The sequence below is a fragment of the Marmota marmota genome, unplaced genomic scaffold, assembly GCF_001458135.2.
Source record: "Marmota marmota marmota unplaced genomic scaffold, marMar, whole genome shotgun sequence".
Taxonomy (NCBI): domain Eukaryota; kingdom Metazoa; phylum Chordata; class Mammalia; order Rodentia; family Sciuridae; genus Marmota; species Marmota marmota.
In genome coordinates this window covers 13,184,355-13,199,786 of record NW_026000093.1, presented here as the reverse complement: position 1 = coordinate 13,199,786, position 15,432 = coordinate 13,184,355, and the positions used below count along the sequence as shown (strand labels likewise).

At 37.2% G+C, this 15,432-nt stretch overlaps 1 protein-coding gene across 9 annotated transcripts in view; it reads left to right on the top strand.

Annotated features, from left to right (window-relative positions):
* The window catches only part of Sgk3 (serum/glucocorticoid regulated kinase family member 3), a 117,976-nt gene that overhangs the window by 37,027 nt on the left and 65,517 nt on the right, over window positions 1–15,432 (top strand). Inside the window, exon 1 of one of the 9 annotated variants that reach the window (XM_048782975.1) lies at window positions 6,980–7,104. The exons of 7 other annotated variants lie outside the window; for them this stretch is intronic. The gene's annotated coding sequence lies outside the window, so the exon portion shown is untranslated. Of the gene's footprint in view, window positions 1–6,979; window positions 7,105–15,432 lie in introns of those variants that run through there. One more of the 9 variants, XM_048782977.1, reaches the window with a different exon arrangement.

Here is a 15,432-nt window from a genome sequence, read left to right as displayed (position 1 = left end):
TGACCCAGCCACATCAATGTTAATTGCAGCTCAGTTTACAATAGCTAAACTGTGGAACCAACCTAGATGCCCTTCAGTACATGAAGGGATAAAGAAACTATAGTATATACACACATGGAATATTACTCAGCATTAAAAGAGAATGAATTTATGGCATTTGCAGGTAAATGGATAGAATTGGAGAATATCATGCTAAGTGAAGTAAGCCAGTCCTAAAAACCAAAGGCCGAATGTTCTCTCTGATGAGTGGATGCTGATACATAATGGGGCGTGGGAAGAATGGAGGAATTTTGATTGGGCAAAGGGGAAGGAGGAGAGGGTACAGGGCATGGAGGCAGGAAAGATGGTGTAATGAGATGGACATCATTGCCCTAGGTACATGTATGACTGCACATATGGTGCAACTCTACATCGTGTACAACCAGAGAAATGAAATGCATTTTGCTGTCATGTATAGCTAATTAGAACAAATAAAGAAAAAAAAAGAAATTGGGTTTTTTGGTGGTTGTTGAATTTTGCTGTTTGAGTTTGGTTGTTGCACAGATTCTTTATGTATTCTGGATTCTAGACTTATCAGATATATGAATTGCAAATATTTTCTCCCACTTTGGATCAATTTGCTCTTCTCTTTTAAATTTTATAAGGTGGAAGCTGAATTCATTGTTTAAGATTTTTCCAGCATGGGAATTACCTCCTAATTACTGTGTTAGTGCCATATAAAACATTTGGTATGTTGTATTTTCATTTTCATTCAGTACAATATTTTCTAATTTTTCTTTCATTTCTTCTTTGACTCATGCATTGTTAGAATTATATATTTTGATGTAAAATATGAAGGGTTTCCAGATATCTTTCTGCTATTGATTTCTAATTTAATTTCATCTTGTTAGAGAACATAGTTTCATATGATTTGAATCTTTTTGTGTTTATTAAAACTTGTTTTATGAGACAGAACATGGTCTGTCTTGGTAAATATCTGCATACACTTGAAAATAATATATAGTTTTATGTTTGAGGGTATTATATATGTATCAATTAGGTTAAGATGGATATAGTGTTGTTTAGGTCTTCTGTATCTCTGCTGTTGTTCCCTCTATTTGTGCTAATATTATGAAAGAGGTTTTTGAAACCTCTGACTATAATAATAGATGTGTCTATTTCTCCTCTAAGTTGTTTCAGTTTTTGTTCATCTATTTTGAAGCTCTGTTATTAGGTACATCAATGTTTAGGATTATTATATTCTCTTGATAAATTGGCTTTGTTATCATTATGAAATGATCTTTTCCCCTGTAATAGCATTTATTCTGAAATATTCTTGGCATATTAGTTGGCATATGCATTAACATTAACATGGTATACCTTTTTCCAACTTTTTACTTTTAATCTATTGTGTTTTCATATTTGAAGTGCAGGGGTTTTTTTTGTGAGTGTGTATATATAGGTAGTATATAGTTAAATTCAGTGTGACAAATTATTTAACTGAATGTTTTTACCATGAAATTTAATGTTATTATTTATGTGAGTCAAGTTTAAGTCTGCCATATTGCTCTTTGTTTTTTATTTGACCTATATGTTGTTCCCTTTTTCTTTGTTTTCTGCCTGGTTTGGATTTTTTCTGGTTTGGATTGAACATTATGTTTTCCATTTTATCTCCTTGGTTGGCTTATTATTTACAAATTCTTTTTTCCTCTTATGAGTGGTTTTAGGTGTTAATTTACTATAGTCTATCTTTAATTGAATTATACCACAGTACTTATAGAATACTTATGCTTAGAATAACTAACTTTCATGTCTCTTAGCCTTTATTCTACTAATATCATTGTACTTATATATTGGCTATAAAAATCACGATAAATTATTATCATTTTAAAAAATAATTGTTATTTTTAAGGAGATTTACATTTAAAAATGTTATCATTTTTACTATTTCCAGTATGCTTTATTTCTTGTGTAGATCTATATTTCCAGAAATATGAATAAATATCCTTAGGTTTGCAGGGCTTCCTTGAACATTTCTTGTTCAAGGAGTGGGAGGAGGCCCACACTGGTCTTGAATTTGTGATTGTCCTGCCTCAGTCTCACAAGTTGAAAGGATTATAGACATGGGCTACTATACCCAGCTGCTTTTTTTTTTTTTTGTAAATTTCTAGTTTTTAGTAATTTTATTAAAATGTATATTTGTGTCATTTTCTTCATTTTCCTAGAATTAAATTCACTGAAGTTATTATAATCTATGAGTTTAGTTTTCATCCAATTTGGAATATGTCAGCCATTATTTTGTCAGATGTCTTTTCTGGTCCTCTTCACAAACCACCTTTATCCTCTCCTTCAGGGACTCTAATTACAAGTATTTAGGGCTGCTTAAAGTTACCTGTAGCTCATTTTTGACTTTTTATTTTTAATTCTTTTTTGTCTCTATAGTTCATTGTAGAAAGTTTCTCTTGCTGTTTTTAAGTTCACTAATTTTTTCTTCTGCAATGTCTAATTTTCTATTAATCCCACCTGCTATAATTTTCACCATACAGATTTTTATTTCTAGAAATTGGATTTAGAAAATTTTATACTTTCATTATCTCTTAACTTTTTTTTTTAGTATATTAGCATTTAGTACTTAGTGTGCTAATTCTAACGTCTAGCTCAGTTGTGGATCAGTTTCAGTGATTGATTTTTCTTCTTATAATGGGTAATATTTTTCTGTTTCTTTGCATGACTTGTGATACTGAATGTAAGTTATTCAGTACTGACTATTGAATGTCAGACATGGTGAACTCAGTTTTGTTGGGTGCTGGATATTTTTGTTTTCCCACAAATGTACTTGAATTTGAAATGGAGTTAAATTACCTTGAAATAGTTTGTTCCTTTTGGACCTTACCTCTATGATTTTTATTGGCAAGATCCAAAAAGCATTTAGTCTAGAGCGAATTCCTCTCCAATACTACTGCAAGACTCGTCTGAACACTCTACCCTTGGAACTAGGAGGTTTTCTAGTCGGCCTGCTGGGAACAGCAATGATTCCTGGTTCTCTGTGAGTGCCCACTATTGTTCCCTCTAATGCTTTCAAATGGTTTGTGTCCTAGACCTTTCATAATTTTTGTTTTGTTATATATGCATGCACTGATCAGCAATGTAAAGTTCTCAGGGAGAACCCTCTTGCAAGTCTCTGGGGTTCTCTGTGCAGTTAACTGTCTCTTGTACTCTGCCTTGTGAACTTTGGCAATCTTGTTCTCCCTGGATTCCCAGTTCTATTTGCTCAACTCAGGGAGTCTGTTTGGGCTCCCCTGAATTCCTTTCCCTTATCCCTGTGCCATGGCCTGTAAGCTGTCTGAATGTAGTAAGTTGGGGTAAACTTGCTTATTTTCCATCTCTGAGGATCACTTGTTTTCATTGCATAATATCCAATATTTTGAAAACTGTTGTTTCATTTATTTCGTCTGGCTCTTTTTTTCCTTTTGGTTGGTTCAGGTGGGAGGGTCTATCTAGTCCTAGCTACTCAATCTTGGCTGAATTCAGAAGTCCCCCAAAATTCTACTGTTAATAATAACCTCACATTTCAAGGAGAGGAAGACAAAAGTTCCAATAGTCTATAACCAGTCGCACTTGGTACACCACATTTTAAAATAAAGCAACTTTATTTAGTGTGCCTATTTAATACATAATAGAACATTATGAAGGTTTGCTGTGTGTAGCGATTTATAGATTGTTTGGGCCAGACTTCACAGCTCTGGGACCTCCTTGAAATGTGCCAGTGACATTTTCAAAACACAAGGGGCCATTGATAGATTGCAAATCATTTTTTACTCTTACTTGGTAGGCATTTAGCAAAGTTGGTTCTGCCTCTACTTGTGCCATCTGGGTAAGGTTGCAGTTAAGGAAAATTTACTCTCTGAAGATCTTAATAGTATATTGAACTCCCTCATGTAGGGAATACTATGATTTCAGAGTTTATTTCTGGAACATTGAAAAATATTCTAGTCCAAATCCAAGAAGTGTTGTATGATTATTGTCTTACTCTTGAGGATTTCTATGAAAATATAAGGGGAAACTCTCACTATCTTATTTGCATGGGAAGAAAAAAAAATCAGTATTTTAGTTATAGCAAGAGAGCATGAGAAAAACTAAAAATAATCATAGATTGATTCATGTATTTTAAAACATTGCACTAACTATAACTTGTTAGTGCAATGGATGACAAAGAATAGACTACTTTTTTTTTAAACTCAAGTTTAGAGATTTTATTTATTTTTATGCGGTGCTGAGGATCAAAACCAGGGCCTTGCACGTGCTAGGTGAGCACTCTACCGCTGAGCCACAACCTCAGCCCCTACTTTTTTTTTTTTTTTAAATTTATCTCCATGGATCTGAAAGATCCAACAAGTCTTATTTAAAAAAAATTATTTTTCCAATTTTTATACATAAGTCACATATAACTGCCAACCAAAGCCTTTGGTTAGAATGAAGTAACTAGTGTTACTGTAATATAATATTTCAGACAAAAATAGAGAACCTTGCTATTATAGATAACCTTAAAAGCCTAATTGTAGTTGAATATATAATTCTTTTTAGGCTTCTTCTGATATTGAAAACAGACTTTTCTGCCGGGATTGTCTGGGGCTTGTGTACATCTAGTAAGTGATTTACAGCTTAGTTTTTAGAGATAAATAACAACAACAAAAATAACAAAACCAGAGTAGCTCTGCTAAGTGCCAGATTAAGTGGTGCAGATCCTGAGTACTATAGTATTTTATTGCAAATAGAGGCACCTGAGCTGAGCATGGTTTTCTATTAATCCCACCTGCTATAATTAAAGATCAAGAATTCTTTGAATTTGTTCTTTACAAAGAGATGGCAGTGAAAATGGGGAGAGTAATTAAAGAGATTCTGTAAAAGAGAAAATGAAGGACCTGATGACCAAATGTCAAGATTGAAAGAAAAGAATTCAAAGGTTTTGAGCTAGGATAAGAATGACACTTTAATCATAACAAAGAAAGGAAAGCTTGAATGAACTGATGCCAGAGATCCCTGAAGGAGACTTCTGCTAAAAATTCCCACCTTCTCTGTGTGCTCCTGAATGGAATAGCCCTGATAGGCATTTCTTGAATCTTTTTTTGAGTTGAGCCTGGCAAAATAAACTCTAATGTGTGGAAGGATATTTAGAGGTCACCTAACTGAATCCCCTCATTTTAATGATGTGAAAATTGAGAGCTTCAGATATTGTGACTTTCTTTAAGGCCATGCAACTAGGTTGGCCTCTTGGTATTTTTCTGAAGTTCTTGTAGTGAAGTTTGCCATGTGTCAGTCCTGCCTGTTGGCAAAGCAAGGCCTGTTTCCCTGCCTTAATTCGATTATTATCGATCAAATGACTTGATTTTTCAATTAATCTCCTTTTTCTTTATTTATACACCCAGTTACCAACTTTCTAAGTAGTATACTATGGATATTCATGTAAAAAATTACAGCAATTTAGTTAAAAGAAATATCTTAAATGACTTTATTTTGCTGTTCTAGAATTAATATTATATAAACTCTATCTACCTACCTACCTATCATAGAGTGTTCCAGTGAACCGTGTGGAGGAGGGTGGTTTTACACACAGAGAAAGGCTATAGAAAATAGAATAAAAGAAAAAGCAGAAAGTTGCTTTCCTTGTAAAGTGAGGGCAGAGAAACAAAACAATAGAAAAGTAATCGATAAATTGATAGGTTAACAGCAGATTACTTCAGGCTACTTTTTGTAGGGATTAAAGGATATAAGGATTAAAGCACAGGGAATTTCATTGTTATGTTGATTGGCCTGTTTGGGGAAAGTTGGCATTCTCATCCCACCCCTACTACTAGGTCAGATAAAAATTTAGTTGGCACAAGCCTGTAATCTCAACGATTTAGAAAGCTGAGACATGAGGAACACGTGTTCCTCAGCAATTTAGCAAGACCCTGTCTCAAAAAATAAAAAGGGATGGGGATATAAACTCAGTGGTAGAATGTCCCTGGGTTCGATCCCTAATCAGTACCAACACACACACAAACACAACTTAGTTTGCATTTGGTGATGTGGAACTTTATCATGGGTAGTTTTGATTTTTAGTCTGGTCTGTTGGGGTCTAGTGCAAGAGCTTGGTCAAAAACAATGGCCTCAGGCTGGGGTTGTGGCTCAGTGGTAGAGCGCTCACAGAGCCCGAGGCAGGCACTAGGTTCAATTTTCAGCACCATATTAAAAAAAAGTAACAATAAATAAAGGTATGTGTCTATCTACAACTAAAAACAAAACCAAACAAACAAAAACCCAAAAATGGCCTCCTACAATTTTTATTTAGACTTGGCCTGCCTGGGGTAAAGGGTTTGCTCTTTCCCAATGTGCATGAGCTGTTTGAAGGGAGAGGAAATGATTAACATTAATTTAAGTCTGAGGTGAGGATTCTGGGAGTCAGTGTCCACAATTTTTAAAAGGAAGCACCAGGACGGGCAGAGGGTGTCAGTAAATGCATTACTTCTGTTCTTTGCCTCCTCTGAATACCATTCCCAATGACTTCTCATTCGTGTAACTCCGAATTCGTGTGTGACTCCTATTCAGCTAGAGGAGGGGTTGTGCCAATGCCCTGAATGAATGAACGTTGTTTTAAGGTCTCAACTGGTCCTCCACCTTGGCTGGAATCTGAGGAGAGGGCTTTGTCTTTCCCTTCTCAAGCCTCTTTCTTGTCTTATGCCGGTGAAGCTCGCTGCCTTTTTCGCTCTTTCGTCCGTCGGAGTCCAGCCCTTCCTCTCTGGGGGCTACACGTGCTCAGGGTCCCCCACTTCCTCTTATTTACTTACCGCCGCCGAGGATTGTCCTGTTTGCAGCTGCTCCAGCCCAGGCGCCCAGAGAGCTTTAGGGGCGGGGCTGAGCGGGCGGAGGGAACGCCCCTTCGGCTGGGAGACGGTGCCTGTTATTTGGTGAGGGCGGGCCCAGCAGTGAGGGGTGGGGCCTGGAGGTTGGGTCGCGGCACCAAGCCGGGCGGGCGCCGCTGGGGGCGGGTGGCGCGGTGCGGAGCCCGGCCAAGTGTGGCGCAGCTGTGGTGTGGTGTGGTGTGGCGCTTCCCTCTAGCCACGAGCCGGGGGTGGGTCCCCGAAGGTAAGCGTGTAGACTGCCGAGCTTGCGGGGGAACCTGGCTTGGGAGGGGCCTCAGTACCGCTCGGGCCAGGTGGAGGGACCCCCACTGGCGCGCCCAGGGCAGGTGTGTTTTGGGAGAACCGGCCGGGTGCCATTTCCGCGAGCGGAGTAGGAGGGGCGGGCGGGTGGGCGGCCTCCTCGGGTGAACCTCGGAGCGGGAGACGCCGGGACCGCAGCTGGTGGTGCTCTCCCTTCGCAGCACTTTGCTCCGGGACAGAGAAATTTTGAGTTGATCCCCACACACCCTCTCCTCAAATCTCGAGAAATTTCAGGTACTTGTTAAGTTCTTATATTCTTTAAAATACATTTATAGTTAGTGGTTCAGGACTGTAGGAGAAACTTCTCCAATGTGAGCTTGCGGGGGTGCCTTTATATTGACTTGGTAGTGTTGAGTTTGCGAGAAGGGTGCGACTTATAATGGGACTGTTATTTAAACAAGGACACCAGGGAATAAATATACCACGGGAATATTAGGTATGATAGCTTTGAAGCTGGAATGCCTGGGTTCAAGTCATTTATTAACTGAGAAAACTTGAACAATTTGCTAAACTCCTGTATGCTGAGTCCTCACATATGTCCCTAATTTACAAGATTGTAAGGATTGAGAGATTATTGCCTAATGCTTGCCAACAATGAGTGCTGGCTGTTTTCTTATTACGCATTTAAATGATCATTAATTTCCAAAGTTTGCCATCACTGGAAAACCTACGCATTTTCCTTAGAGGTGTTGCTAGAAATGTTTGGGGATTGCTTTGGAACAGTTTTTGTAAGATGAGTCCTGCAAGAAGAGGACGCTCCACCTTGTTCTAAATCAAATCCACTTTCAAATGAACTGACACCCCAGTCTTATTTTCTTGGACAGTGGTGGGAGTCAAATCCAGGGTCTCCTGCAAGTGCTGTACCACCTAGCTAACCCTCCAACCCTCAGACACCTCAGTGTTTAAGGCTGTTCTAAGAGAGAGAAAAAAGTATCACCGTTAGGGTGAATGTAAACTCATTTTAAGTTGTGGAAGATTTGTTTTAAAAAAACAGTTCCTGCCACTTTATACAGACTTATGAATTATTCTATTTGAAGTAAGTGCTTATTCTATTACTGCAAGAGTATGTAAACCAGAGCATCCAAAATAAGTAAACAGACATCATTAGCTTGCTGCATAGACTCTCAGAATTGAAAGGGATTTGAAAATCAGACTAACTGGTCATTATAGATAAAGGTGTGGTGCCAGCAACCCAGAATCAATAAACAAGCTTAGACTAGAATTCACTTCTGCTGATCAATGAATTGTAAAATCAGAGTAATATATTCTAGTTTTGATGATAGTTACTATTTTTAGTTTTGACAGTTTTATGGTGCTGTGAATGGTTTTTCTCTCAGCAACATCCTGCTTTGGTAGCTTAATTGCATGATTCATAATCATTCTTCAGCACCTTTGATTTAAATCACAAGTCTCAAAGTTGCTACATCAATTATTGCTTTGAGAAGAAGATGATTGTCTTCTTAAGCTTTGTACAAACATGTTCTAACAGTGCTTTGGTTTTGTTGTTTAAACTGTAGCCCTTTTCTCATATATACAGAATGTAAATGACCAGTATAAACAAATTGACCTACTTGGCAGTTTGTTATCACTGTGTTATTGGTGACTTTTCTAGATTAGGCAGGATAGAGTCAGGAAATGGAACCCTGAATATAAGCCTAAGGAAATAGGACTGGGTCCTGAAGAAGTGTGTTGCAATGTTGCTGCTAACTTCAAAAGCATTTTGGAGTGAAATTGTTTTGAGATATTGGGGTGTTAGTTGCTGACTCTTCCTCAGCTCTTTGCATAGCTCACTCCCTCACCTTTGGGTATTTGTTCAGATGTTACCTTCTTATTTAAAATTGCACACAACCCCACACTTCCTATAATGTATATTTACTTGTTTATATAATTACTCATTATCTGTTGTCTGCCACTAGAGGGTAAGTTCCATGTGGCTCAGGGTGCTTCCCAGTTGTGTTCACTGCTGTATTCTAAGCACCTGGTAACAGTGCCTAGCATGTAGAAGGTATCAGATGTGTGGATCTGATGTAGACATTTCTAACAAGACTAGTAATTACTTAAGCTAATTCACTGTCATTTTGTTCTGCCCCCCCCCCCCTTCTAGTTTTTTCTCCTGGTTACCCAGGAATAAAGCCTTGAGGTTGTGTGTGTGTGTGTCTGTGTATGTGTGTTGCAGAGGATTAGAATCCAGGGCCTTGTACATGCAAGGCAAGCAGGCTACCAACTGAGCTATATCCTCAGCCCCTTGAAGCAATCTTAATTCTTCCTCCTACCTTGCACCCCACGTGCAAATATTTCACCTGTCAGGTTTTTTTTTTTTTTTTGAACCCGATGCTTCTGTTGTTGCCAAGCCCCTCTTTCTTTGTGCCCCTTCATTTCATTCCATCGTCTACACCTACAGTCTCACAGTTCCCTTTTAAATTCTTTCACATCCTCATCAGAGTGAGATCCACAGTGAGAAGACTGGCATTCAAATCTCCCTATCTTCTATAGATAAAAACAGTGATTTCCAACTTAGGCTTATAAACATGAAAGTAAGATAAAGCTTTAATGGCAGTGTCTTATAAAGCCTGGAAATGAGTATTGCTTCATTTTTTTTTTCTATTAATGATTTGGACTTTTCCCCAGTGTAGGTAGTTATTCAAATAAACTGGACTAATAGCTTTCCCCTGTTTAAGCTGAAGACTTCTGCTGCTCTGTTTTGAGTGCCCATCCTTCAAGCTTCCTCCCATAAGTTTAGTTGAAGGTAGTTTTGTCTTCCTCTGAGTTCTGATGACTTTCATAGAGAATTTATCACATTCTACTTTGAATTGTCATTATTTGAGCATTTTTCTTTTTCTTTCTTTTCTTTTTCTTTTTTTTTTTGCTAAATATAAACTGAAGGACAAGAAACACACACATAAATTCCAGGAAGCACACATAGAAAAATTCCAGTTATCTTTTTTCCTTTCAGTTACTTTTAAAGGAAATATAAGATCCACATCTATTTATCTGCTTTTTAAGTAAAAGTAAAATTAAAATTCTGTTTAATAGGCCTTTAAATCATTAAGATTGAGCTGCAACAATTATTTCTACCATATGGACATATAAGGAAAATGGAAATGGAAATTCAGTATTAAGTAAAAAGATACAAATGAAGATATCCAGTTCTGTGTTTGTAGAAGAAAGTGGGTATAGGAAGAGCAACATATACAACACTTACATAGTCAAATGTTTTAAAAAATACACAATAATCTTACTCAGGAAGCCACTGGGACAAGCCAGACTTATGGAGCAACATCTATAGCTTTGAGTTTTCTTGTGAAGTATTATTTCTAAGTTGTATTTTGTTTTTATATCTGCAGGCACATGTAATACTCTTTCTCTGCTTTGTTTTCTGAGCTGGATAGGACTGAACATTGTCTTCTCTGCTCTTGTGGGAATTAATTTGCCTCCTTTCATTGTTTAATCTAAAAAAAAATTGCTCTTTTTTTCTTCATTTATTTCCTGGATATATGGAGAATCATGTATGCCAGAAGTTTTTTAATTCTTTGGAGAAAGGTGGTAGATAGAAGATACTGAGTCTATCTGTTGTTCAAGCTTACAGTTTTAAGTTTGATATCAGCATTTAGTTTAACATGTTTTGGTTAATTTTACAATATAGACATCTCCTTGCACATATTCCAGTTGAGTCAATGTTTTTCTTTTACCTGTGACTCTTTCAGATTAAAACTGAATTTAAGGATTTCTGTAGATGTTTCTGACATTTAATTTTATCTTTTCTTCTCCTGTTACCTCCCAAACCAAATGGGTTTTTCCATTCTAGGGCATGTATTAGCCTTATTTTCTTTGTTCTTGATTTTGAGTACTTATAGGTATAAGTAAATTTATTTTATCATTTCTAGGGTAAAACTGCAGTTTCTACTGATAGGAAAGAGTAAGGAAAACATATATAGAGGTTCTAATTTTTGAACTTTTAAGATAAAAATTTACATATTATTTTTACTAATAACATAGCCAATAAAAGGACTTATCACAAATGTGCTACAGTGTCAATATGTATTATAATTAAATATGTAATTGATTATAATTTGTGTGCTCTGGAAGATGTCTTCTAATGTGCTAACAAATGAAGTTTTACTGTCAGAAGAATTTTGAAAGCAAATACTTGCTCTGGAGTGAAGTTTCCTTTTATCATACTATGTAAGCATCTGTGTTTATCCTGATTTTTGTTTTTAAAATGCAAAGGCGTTATATACTTAAAATGGGGGCACAGACTAGTGATACATCCCTAGCACATGGTGAGCATTTTGTAAGTGACTTTAAATAAGTAAATCTGTATTTTTAGGGAGGATTTTATTAAGTTATCATAACCTGTTAGTATACTGGGGTGACCCAGTAACGAGGCAGAGAGTGATGATTTAAGAGATTAATGAAGAAATGATGAAGCACTGTTTACTTTAAAGATCTCACCATCATAATTTGGCAAATTGGAATTTCTTACCTGTTGCATGAATAAGTTAAACAAATGTTTAGTAGGGCCTTCTGAACATGGCAGTGAATAAGTAAAGGTCCTACAGTTGGGGAAGCTTTGAATAAGCAAGCAAAATGCAATCCTAAAAGCAGTCCATAATGCTAAAATTGAAATAAACAGGATGATGGCCGAAGTCTAATTTGTGGAGGGAACATTTTTAGTTACAGTGTTCAGGAAGGCTTATCACAAGAAGTGACATTTGAACAAAGGCCTTTTTGTGAAGAGCTGTGGGGAAGTCATCCCAGATGAAAGGACCATAGGTACAAGAGACAGACTTCAGATGGGAAAAAGTTTGGTGTGCATGCAAACTAGGGAAAAGGTTGTTCTAATGGGAGTCTTCTGAACAGAGGGCATGTGGCCTGGTGGGTGTAGCTGGGCAAATAGTTGGTAGTCTGTTGGCTATAATTCAGTTTGGATTTTATTCTAGGGACAGCAGGAAGCCATAGAAAGGGTATAAATGGAGGGGGCAGGGATTATCCAATTTATATCACTCTGGCTGCTGTGGTAGGATTGTAAGGAGGTTAGAACAAAAGCAGAGACAGGTTGAAGTTTTCCAAAAAGACTTTGAGACTTGGTGGTGATTGTTGACTTTGTAGGTTTAGTTTTGTTTTTAGTGTCTCAGTCTGAATTCTTTCTTCATACTCAACCTCCACAATCACAACCAGCTTCACCCTAGGCCCCCTCGCTCTGCCAGTGATTGCAGTCCTCTAGAAATTGTCCTTGGAGTATTCTGTGTTCACATCTGCCTGTAAGATGTGCTAGAAGTGCGTCTTTGAATGGGAAAGCTTGGGAAGCTGGAAAAGTACAGCTGTTCTTGTGATTGAGACCAGTGAACTTGGGAGGCAGAGGAGGATAGGACACTTGCTGCCACTGCTACGTTCCCTACCCTTCACCAAGTGGAGGCTTGTGTTATTGTTGCAATAAGTGTAGGGCTTTCCTTCTTATCCTGGCAGTTTTAAGTCTAATATGGAAAACAAAGGCTGTCAGTGGTTACTTTCACCTCTTCCCTCATTCCCCTTCCTGAATGTAATAAAGATAGAGCCAGTTTCTGGGAATCCATAGGTCCCTATGACTTTGTTGAGGTTCTTGGACATTCCTCTCAAATTGTTGGATTCATACTGTTCTGTATTGTTTGTCCCAACATAACTAATTTTTTTTTTGCACATATATTGTTTTAAACTCCTTTATCACTTTTCTTAAGAATCAGTATGAATAAAAGATCCTTCAAATATAAGGTGTGATAAGCCCAAGAAAAACAGAACTACTTTGTAATTACAGAATGAGGGGAAAAACCAAAGAGGGGCGTAGAATCCGAATTAAAGGAAGGAAAACAGGAAAAGTTGTAACTGACTCATCATGTGATGTGTGTGAGGGAAGGGGAGGTTACTATGTATCTTTCATTGGCAGATCCTGTTGGATTTTTAATCTATTCTGCTGTGAACCTAATTTACAGATGTGACAAAGATGTGCTTTGTCTGTGTTGAAACATTTCAGATATATTTGGAGCTAGTATCCTGAGAGGCGGAAATAAACAAACACAGATTAAGTACTATTACAGTAGACTTCCAGTACCAGAAATCAGTTATTTTGGGGTTTGAATTTCCTGGGAAGGTACTTTTAATGTAATTTTAAATGAATAATCCTCTTCCCCCCACTCTAATCCATTTTCTTATTTCCTAGATTAGTTCACATTTCCCAGATTAGTTCCCACCTGATCTCTGTCCTGTGCCCATGGTTTGTGCCTCTTTTTTATTTTATTTTTAGGTAAGTTTTGATTTCACAGTTGGATTAAAGAAGAAGGTGTGTAAATTTCCCATTTACCTCCTATCCCACACATGCGTAGCTTCCCCTATTATCATATCCCCCCTCCAGAGTGGTTCATTTGTTATAATTGATGAACCTACATTAACATAATTACCCAAAGTCCATAGTTTTACATTAGAGTTCTCTCTTGGTGTTGTGCATTTCTTTGGTTGTGGGCAAATATATAATGATGTATATTTCTGCCATTTAGTATCATACAAATCATACCTTAAAAATCCTCTGTGCTCTACTTATTCATCCTTTCATCCTGCTATCCTTCCAACTCCTGGCAAACATTGGTTATTTTACTCTCTCCCCAGAGTTTTACCTTTTCTAGAATGTTAAGTAGTTGGACACATACAGTGTGAAACCTTTTCAGATTGTCTACTTTCACTTAGCAATATGTATTTAAGTTTCCTCCATGGCTTTTCATGGCTTGATAGCCCATTTCTTTTTAGAAATGCTGAAAAATATTCCATTGTCTGATGTACCAGTTGTAATCCATTTACCTACTAAAATGATTGCCTCCAAATTTTGGCAGTTATATATCTGCTATAAATATCCACCTGCAAGTTTTTGTGTGGACATAAGTTTTTACCCCCTTTAGGTAAGTACCACAGAATACAACTGATGGATTATGGGATGAGTGTATATTTTAGTCTTGTAAGAAATTGCCAAATTGTCTTCCAGAGTGACTGTACCATTTCGCATTCTCACTAGTAATAAATGAGAGTTCCTGTTGCTCCCCATCCTCACCAGCATTTGATGTTGTCAGTTTTATGGATGTTGCCCATTCTAACAGGTCTGTATTGGTATCTTCTTGTCTTAATTTGTGTTTCCCTTGACATGAGATGGAGTATCTTTCCATATGCTTATTTGTCAGCTATATATTCCCTTCTGTGCATTGTCTGTTAAGATCTTTGGCCCATTTTTAAATTAGGCTATTTTTTAAAATTTGAGTTTTAAGAGTTTTTGGTATATTTTAGGTAACAATCCTTTACTGAATGCCTTTTTTTTTTTTTTCCTGGAGGGTTTTAAATTCTTATTTATTTATTTTTACCAGGGCTTGAACCCAGGGTTGCTTAACCACTTAGTCACATTCATAGCTCGTTTTATTTTTTATTTTGAGACAGGGTCTTGCTAAGTTGCTGAGGCTGCCTTTGAACTTGCAATCCCCTGCCATAGCCTCCTGAGCTGCTGTGTACCACTGTACCTAGCTTACTGAATGTCTTTTCCAGATATTTCCTTCTAGTTCATGGCTTGTCCTCTCATTCATTCATTCATTCATTCATTCTCTCTCTCTCTCTCTTTTTAGAGAGAGAGAGAGAATTTTTTAATATTTATTTTTTAGTTTTCGGTGGACACAACATCTATATTTTATTTGTATGTGGTGCTGAGGATTGAACCCAGTGCCCCACGCATGCCAGGCGAGTGCACTGCTGCTTGAGCCACATCCCCAGCCCCTCTCATTCTCTTGACATTCTTTTCAGGAACTTGCCTTGATGTATCTACAAAGTCATCACCATACTGGAAGTCACCTATGTTTTCTTCTGTTATCTCTAGGAATTTTATAATGTTATACGCATGGGTTTTCTTTTGTGTCTTCCTAACTCTTTTTTAAGTCCTACCTTTAAGGGTACCATTGTTCTCATATACTAGTGCATGGTTCTGTGCTCCTGCTAAAGAAAACTTGCAATTCTTTCAAGCCTAACTCCTTTCTTTTGGGATAGTCTGGCTTGTCCTTATTTCCCTTTATTCCTTGGTGTGAATCTTCAACCCTCTCTGTCTCCATCATATTAGTTAAGAGTGAATACTGATAAATTATGAATATATCTAGTTTCTAATCTGGGTAGTATCCACTAGTCAATATCAAACTGAAGTCTTTAATATTGAAGGAATAGGAGTCATAAACTCTACTATTTTAGAGGTAAAAAC